Source organism: Capsicum annuum, chromosome 7 (assembly GCF_002878395.1).
Source record: "Capsicum annuum cultivar UCD-10X-F1 chromosome 7, UCD10Xv1.1, whole genome shotgun sequence".
NCBI classification, from domain to species: domain Eukaryota; kingdom Viridiplantae; phylum Streptophyta; class Magnoliopsida; order Solanales; family Solanaceae; genus Capsicum; species Capsicum annuum.
The window spans coordinates 5,109,721-5,118,686 of NC_061117.1; the positions used below are offsets into that span (position 1 = coordinate 5,109,721).

At 32.3% G+C, this 8,966-nt stretch overlaps 1 long non-coding RNA gene across 1 annotated transcript; it reads left to right on the plus strand.

The window, feature by feature from the left end:
• The first annotated feature begins 2,025 nt into the window (after nt 1-2,025).
• On the plus strand, nt 2,026-8,431 carry LOC124899998. Its single transcript, XR_007057546.1, has 2 exons — nt 2,026-7,789; nt 7,933-8,431. It is a non-coding gene; the product is annotated as an uncharacterized LOC124899998 (long non-coding RNA).
• The last annotated feature ends 535 nt before the right edge of the window (nt 8,432-8,966 follow it).

The window sequence follows — 8,966 nt, forward strand, 5'->3', positions numbered from 1 at the left end:
TGACCTAGACCATGTGAAGTGCATTAAGGGGGAGAATGATAGAGTGTTGGTGAAGGACAGTCACATTAAGAAAAGATGGCAGTCGTATTTTCATAGGCTCTTGAATGATGAAGGGGATAGAGTTAGTATGTTAAGGGAGCTGGAGCACTCGGAGGAGTATCGTGATTTTAGCTATTGTAGACGTTTTAAGGTGGAGGAGTTCAGAGAGGCTGTTCACAGGATGCGAAGGGGTAGGGCGTCGGGGCTTGATGAGATTCCTGTGGATTTTTGAAATTTTTCTGGCGAAGTTGGTTTAAAGTAGTTGAATGAATTGTTTAACGGCATTTTCAAGACTGCGAAAATGCCTGAGGCTTAGAGATGGAGTACTATGATCCCTCTTTATAAGAATAATGATGACATTCAGAGTTACAACAATTATAGGGGTATTAAGTTATTGAGTCACACTATGAAGATTTGAGAGAGAGTGGCCGAGTTGAGGTTAAGAAGGATAGTGTCTATTTCGGAGAATCAGTTTGACTTTATGCTCGGGCGCTCAACGACGAAGGCAATTTACCTGGTGCGGAGGCTGGTGGAACAGTATAAGGAAAGAAAGAAGGATCTGCACATGGTGTTTATCGACTTGGAGAAGGCTTAGGAAAAAGTTCCTACGGAGGTTCTTTGGAGATGCTTGGAGGTGAGTGGGGTCCGGATGACGTATCTCAGAGCAATCAAGGACATGTATGATGGAGCTAAAACCCAGGTGAGGACAGCAGGAGGAGATTTAGAGCATTTTTCTGTCTTGACAGGGTTGCATCAGGGATCTACTCTTAGCTCGTTTTTATTTTCTTTGGTGATGGATGTGTTGACGCAGCGTATTCAGGAAGAGGTGCCTTGATTTATGCTTTTGACAGATGATATAGTTTTGATTGATGATACAGGGGGAGGGGTGTGCGAATGATATATTAGATGTGTGGAGACAGACCCTTAAGTCTAAAGGGTTCAGGTTGAGTAGGAATAAGACAGAATATTTGAAATGCAAGTTTAATGACTTGAGGTAGGAGAACGAAGTGGTAGTAAGGTTGGATTCTCAGGTTGTGTGTAAGAGGGATAGTTAAGTATCTCGGGTCCATGATTCAGGAAAAATGGTGAGATTGACGAGGATATCTCCCACCTTATTAGGGCAGGATTGATGAAGTGGAAGCTCGCCTCAGTGGTGTTGTGTGATAAGAAGGTGCCACCCAAGCTTAAAGGCAAATTCTATAGGGTGGCATTCCGTCCGACCATATTGTATGGAGCAGAGTGTTGGCCTATCAAGAACTTCTACATTCAAAAATTGAAGGTGGCAAAAATGCGGATATTGCGTTGGATGTGTGGGCTTACTAGTAGTGATAGAATTCGGAATGAGACTATCCGAGAGAAGATTAGAGTGGCTTCGGTGGAGAACAAGATGTGGAAAGTTCGATTGAGATGGTTCAGACACGTGATAAAGAGGGGAATAGATGCCCCGGTTCATAGGTAAGAGAGACTTGCTTTGGATGGTTTCAGACGGGGTAGGAATAAGCCAAAAAAATACTAGAGAGAGGTGATTAGGCGGGACATGAAGCAGTTACAACTTACTAAGGACATGACCCTAGATAAAAAATTTGGAGGACGCGGATTAGAATAGAAGGCTAGAGTCATTTTGGATCGTTAGTATAGGGTATTACTTGGTGGGTATATTATTCTTGTTATATCATCTTGTTTCATATTTTATTATGAATTTGGTTACTATTTTTGTTTACTATTCCTTGTGGATGTTGTATTTATTTTATGTCATCTTATTTCATGTTTTATTACAAATTTATTTATTATTCCTTGTCTTGAATTAGAGGTCTATCAAAAACACCTTTCTACTTTTTCGAAAATAATAATATGAATTACGTACATCTTATCCTCCTCAGATCCCACTACGTAGTGGGAATATATTGAATTTGTTGTAGTTGTATTTTAACTCTAACTAAACATAAAATGAGTTCATTATTCCTTATTTTTATCTATGGTACTAAACAAGCCATTAGTCTACTACCAAACATTCCATTAGAATATTACTGGTGGACAAGTTCCATTGTCCCACACGCTGTTCACTGTTTCTCTGAGTATCCAAAGAAATGACTTAGAAATTTGTTCCAAATACACATACATCCACCATATTTTTTTCTCAGTAAAAGTCACATAACCCCTCTAGATTCTTCCAGTGTACATATAATAACAAGAAAACAAATGACACGTGAAGGGTGGAGAATAATTTTCCCAGCAAAGCAAAGGTTAGCCCAGTAAGTAAGAGAATGAGGCAAAACAAAGAGACTCTTTAGGTATTTTTCTTTACAAGGGTGGTTGCCCCTCTTTGTTTAGCCTATGATTTTTCCAATAAAAAAAAAGTAAAGCAACAACCCTTGTGATTCATGTTTAATTTCCAGGAAATTCTTGAATCATTCAACAGGGAAAACATGCATATACTAGTATACAACCATATTACTCAACTTCCAATTTTCTACGTTAACAACTTTAATTTGCCAAATGCCTGTTTGCTGATTTTCTATTCTTTTTTCTTTTTGGATGTGTATGATTAGAGGCGATGATGATGATGATGATGTATTCGGATTCTGGGCTAACCGGGTCGGGCATGAGGACTATTCGACCCGTATCTTGGCTTGGCAATTTTGCAGCCATGGCGTGGTTGTCTCTCTTTGTGCCTCGATCTCTTTGCACATCTGAGCCTCAACAATATATTTGGGGGGCATTTGGCCATGAAAATTGTGATATTTGTTTGAAAGTGTGTTGATGTGTTATTGTTAAAGTTTATGTTTCAATCAATTTTGAAATAAATGCATAGTTTAAAAATTTTTTGATTTATGTTTCAATTAGTTTTGAAACAAATGCATCGAACACTTAAAAGATTTTGAGTTATAAAAAAATGATTGTGAATTTTACAATTCATTGATTAAATTTTACGTATTAGGGTCTTAGTTTGTTGAAAGAAAGAAATTTTTTGTTTTAAAATATTCATAACAAATGTTTGTTATTAGAGAAAATAGTGTAAACACCTAATTGTTTATCAAATCTAAGTGTTTTTCATCATTTTATTGTTCAATTTGTTTTTTTTAGGATCAAAATTAGATATTTTAAGTTTATCTTATTTTTATAAAATTTATTTTAAAAATTTTAAAAACTTTAAAAATAGAGTTAAATTTTTAAATAAATTTTTATTTTATTGTTTATTTATTTATTTTAAGTAATTTTTTTTTAAAATTATATTTGTTTTCTTCTTTTTAACGTTTAATAAATAATTTAGTGATATTAATATTTCGTAAACACGCTTTTAACTTACTTGTATTGTATTAGTTTTAAATAATTTTTTTTATTATGTATTTTTATTTTTATTTTAAATATTAATTTGGAAAAAGAAAAAAGAGAAACCTAAACTACTCCCACACTTCACGTTCTCTCCTACTCTCTCCACACACACGTCTCTCAACCTCTCCCAAATTCAACTCACACAACAAACGTACATACATAGACCAATATATAAACACACACAACAGAAAAAGAGAAAAAAAAAAAAGATAGAGAGAATGAGGGAAACAACGAGGCAAAAAAAAAAGTAAGAGAAAAAGAAGAAAATAAGTCCCAACACTTTTTGTTCCAAATACACACGGGCAAAATCCAAAAACAAGATTAAAAAAAGTAAAAGAAGCAAAAAGTAGTGAATCCAAAGGCAAACAAAAAAGAAAAAAAAAAAGAAAATTGAGAGAACAAAGGGGACAATAAGTTGGAGATTGAGGTTTGATTCGAAGCTTTTTTTTTTTTTGGGAAATTATTTTACACAAGAGGTAACCATCAATCCTGCAATTCAATTTCATGTTTATATAAAACTTGATTCTTATATAATGAAGTTGCTCAAGTGTCATGTGCTTAACTGTTAATATTTATAGTATATGTATTCTCATAATTTTATATAGTCAGATTCATATTAAAGTGGTCGAAACAGATGATATGTTTTTGCATGTTTAAGTTAAATCACTTGTCCTTAGGTTGATAAGAAAAATTATTATTTTTAATGTTGATACTAACGCACACTGTGTAATTTGTAATAGTGAGCAAAAGTTGATTCATATATTAAATTTAATAAAGGATATACAGTAATATGAAATAATTTGTAAAGAAATCTTCTGTTTAAGGTCCACTCTTTCCCTTCATACATTTTTTTTTTCGAATTTACATTGATTAGTTATTGAGTTAATGCATTTTATTTGATTCATCTGATTTTATGTTCAGTGCTGAAATATATTGTTACTTTCATATAATATAATGACCATCGAGTTTTAAGTCGTTATAATTGAGTTTATTTAAAACTTAAAGATTAGATTTTAAGTTGAGTACAAATAGTAAAGAGAAGTTAAACTAAAACGTGAATAAATAGTTGAATAATTTGTTTTCATTTAAACCCTCTGATGATTTAAGTGAATAAAAAATTAGGCAAAACATTAACTCTTCATTGATTGTTAAGATTCCTTTTAGGAATGAAATACTATCAAAAGAGCGAAGTGAATAATTCGTATAAGAATGAATTTAGGTTCTTGACCTGTAGTAAATTAAAAGTTCAATATATAAGTGATAATTAACGATGAAGTCGGAAAGCACTGCTATCGACCGTTCGTTATAATAAAATAAACATACCATTTGAAGCCGATTGAATTGGGTTGGGTAGATTTTAAACCTGTTAGGTGCTTATTTAGACTAGGAAAATGGAGACGACTCATAAATCCCTCAAAGGCACGAGAAATGTATCAAAACTTGTGGTATGACCGAAAAATACTGCTACTGGCAAGCCACACATTAATATAATTAAATAATTTAAAATTAATAAAAGTGGGATGTAAGTAACTTTTAGGCCAACAAATATTATGTATCCAAGAGATTAATTTAAGCCAGACGTAAGTCATTAAAGCGATCGTGCTAGAACTATGGGACTCAAGGGGTGCCTCACACCTTCCCTCGATCAATAAAATTCCTTATACGGATTTCTAGATCGCAGACCAAAAATTAAGAGTCATTTCCTTTTGAATAGGGATTCAATAAGGTGATTTGAAACACCCAAATTCAATTTCAAGTGACGACTCTGTAAAATAATTAGTCCCTTTTCAAAACGTTACTTTAATTGAAAAAATTCATTTTCTCAAAACCAACGCCTTAGCGAGGTCAGATGCGATAAAAATAGGGGTGTGACAAATAGTAGTAGCATATATCTAATAAGTTCAGACTCTTTAAAAGAAATTAGAGAAAATGCTCTATTTCAATCTTGAACTATAGGCGAAAAGGTTGAGACACACCCGAACTTTAGGAGGGTCCCATTACCTCTTGAACTAATTAAAATCATATTTTTGACAATCTTAGTGCCTACATGGCACATACGTGGCACAACACACTGAAGGGTCCACGGAGGCACATGTGTGTGTCACATATGTGTCACGTATACATTAAAGTTGTTAAAAATATGATTTTAATTAGTCCAGGGGGTAATAGGAACCTCCTAAAGTTCGAGTGTGTTTCAGCCTTTCGTGTATAGTTCAAGGTGAAAATAAAGTATTTTTCCAAGAAATTATAAAATCAAACATGAATCCCATGCATATGGAACTAATAGTAATAGATTTAATAGGACTATCTAGAAAGAATCTAGAAACAAAAGTACCCATTTCAATATATGATAATAGATGGTTAGACTCAAAAAGATTTATAATAGGAATAACAGAAGTAGACATGTCCTGTAATGGAGGACTTTTTTACTGTAGTCCAGATTATATGATAAATTCTTTAGAATTTAAAAAATATATTAAAATAGGTATTCAGACTAAAGGTTATGAAGAGATGAATAATGAAAATAATTTATTAATATGTGTAGAATTTATAGAAAAACTTGTCACTAATAGTGATACGAAATTTAGAGCTACTGGCTACACTTTCCATTAGTTTTTTATGATTTCTATTTCATCTATACTATAATTTGTTTTCAAATTCTCGTCTTTTTGTATTTCGTTAAGTGTCTCTTTCTTATATCTATACCCATAAGCTCCTTATAATATTTAAGGTAATTACATTCTTAAAAGGATCAAGGAAGTCTGATAGGGTGGAGAGTACTTAAAGTCGAATTTTAAAATTTATTTTTGTGAAAAAGAAGGCATTGAAAAATAATTGATCATGTTCTATACATCATAGCGAAACGGTGTAGTAGAAAGAAAAAATAAAACTTTCATAGAAATGGTTTATTCTATGCTTTATGGATCTGATATGTCTGAAAATTTATGGACTAAAGTCTTTACTTTTAGCATGTCTATTTTGAATAGAATTACTTCCAGGAATCATGATGCATCTCCATATGAACTTTGAAATAATCAAAAGTCAAATACAAATTATTTTAAAGCATAAGATTGTTTGGCTCATGTTCTATTATTCAGATCAATATTTAATTAAGATTGCCTATAGAGAAGTAGATTGTGTGTTTACTAATTATTTATAATTCAATCAGGCTCATAAATTTTTAAATTTTGAGACCCCAAGCCCTAAAATAATTATTGAATCTTTACATGCTAATTTTTTGAGCATATGTTTTTCAAGAAAAAAAATTCTTTTGAATAAGATGCAAGTTCTTCTATTTCTCCTCTTAAAAGAAAAATAGTTGAGCCATTGAAAGAAACTCAACCAAGACGTAGTTCAAGATCAGCCAAACTAACAAACTTTGAACCTGATTTTCAAGCTTATTTGGTTGAAAAATATCCTGCTAAAGCTATGTCTTCACGTGATGCTCCTTTTTGGCATGAAACTGTTGATGATGAAATGCATTTTATTCTGTCAACTAATACCTGAATTTTATCAGATCTTCCTCTTGAATGTAAATCAATTGGTTGGCGATGAATTTTTAGGAAGAAAATGAAAGCCGATGGTACTTTGGATAAGTATAAAACTCGCTTGGTAGCTAAAGGTTTTACTCAATTGAAAGATATTGATTATTTTGATACTTTTTCATTTGTATCTTGGATGACCTTTATTCGTCTATTGATTGCTTTAGCCGCAATTCATGATCTTGTGATTCATTAGATGGATGTGAAGACTGTATTCTTAAATGGAGATCTAGACAAAGAAGTCTACAATGAAACAAGCAAAAGGATTTGTCATTTCTGATAAAAAAAATGTAAAGTTTGTAAGCTTCTTAAATCTCTTTATGGATTAAAACAAGCTCAAAAGTAATGGCATGAGAAATTTAGAAAAATTATGATTTCTAATGTCTACTTAATCAATGGTGGAGATATCTGCATATTTAGTAATTTTTTTTAAAAAATAGGTAATATAATATGTCTTTATGTAGATGATATGTTGATTTTTGAAACTGATATTGCAAGAGTCAAGGAAACAAAATATTTTCTTGCTTCTCAGTTTGAAATGAAAGATCTTGGAGAAGCTTATGCAATTTTAGGCATCAAAATTATAAGATCAACAAATGGTTTGACGCTTACTCAATCAAGTTATATTGAGAAGGTTCTGAAGAGGTTTGGTCATTTTGACGACAAGTCTGCTGCTACACCATTTGATCCTAGCATCAAACTAGTGCGAAACTGTGGTAATATTCTTGATCAATTACGTATTCTCAAATTGTTGGGAGTTTTATGTATGTCATGTGTTGTACCAGGTCAGATATTGATTATGCAGTAGGAACTTTGAGCAAGTTTACTGGTAGCTTTGAAATTGAGCATTGAAATGTTTCAATTCGTATTTTAAGGTATCTGAAGGATATAATTAATGTTGGCCTGTATTATTATACCTTTTCAGTAGTTCTTAAAGGCTATAGTGATGTTACTTGAAATTCTTATCCTAATGACTCTTAATCTATTATTGTTTGAATTTTCACGTTGGCTGGAGCAGCAATATCTCGGAGATCAAACAAGCAGACATATATTGCTCACTCAACAATGAAGTCAAAATTTATTGTATGTCTTCTGCTGGAGAAGAAGCTGATTGGCTGCGGAATATGCTGATAGATATTCCATTATGGGGTAAAGCTAATACCATCTTTAACTATCTATTGTGATAACAAATTTGCTATATTTCGGACTTCAAGTGATTGTTACAATGGCAAGTCAAGACAAGTTCATCTCAAACACAATCATGTGAGAAGATTATCGGAGGATGGCATAATATCGTTTCAATATGTGAAGTCCAGACTCAATTTTACATATTTTTTGTCTAAAGGGTTAGGCAAGGAATTAGTGATGCAAACTTATAATGGAATGGAAATAAAACTTGTTGTAGATTCATTGTACTTTATGGTAATCCTACCTAATGATGTAATCTTGGGTTCAAAGAGAAAAAAAAGTAAAGTTACAATTGTGAAGCACATCAATAAAATTTTCTTTTTTCCCTAGAGAGTGAGTCGATATGTATAAGTTGAGATTCTTTTTCTGTGATAAATCTACAAGACTGATGAGTAAATAATAATTCTTAATAGATTTGACAGTATTCCTATAAAAGAGAAGTATGAGATTATAGTATCTTAATAAGTCTATACACCGATCTCGATTGAAGTGTGCAGAAACTCTTGATAAATTTATCGATACTTTATTATAAAGAAGGATGAGATTAATTTTTCTTCATGAAATTCATAGACTATTTGATCAGAGTATGCAAAGTTACTCTTAATGAACTCACCGCACTAAGTGTGAAGTGAAAGCCGCTTCAATAAGATTTTAACAGGAAAATCTTAAAGCACTTAGTCAAAAGAATTCAGGACACATGATTGCAAGATTTGTCAAAAGATTAAAATTTCACCGAAACATAGTAATATGCGAGGAGTATTTTTCTGCTTCACTCAACGAACCACTTAGTTCAAGATTTGTTCATCAAGTAGTCAATGATTTAGAAAATCTTCACTAGCTAATGGTTCAAGTTCAAAAGACACT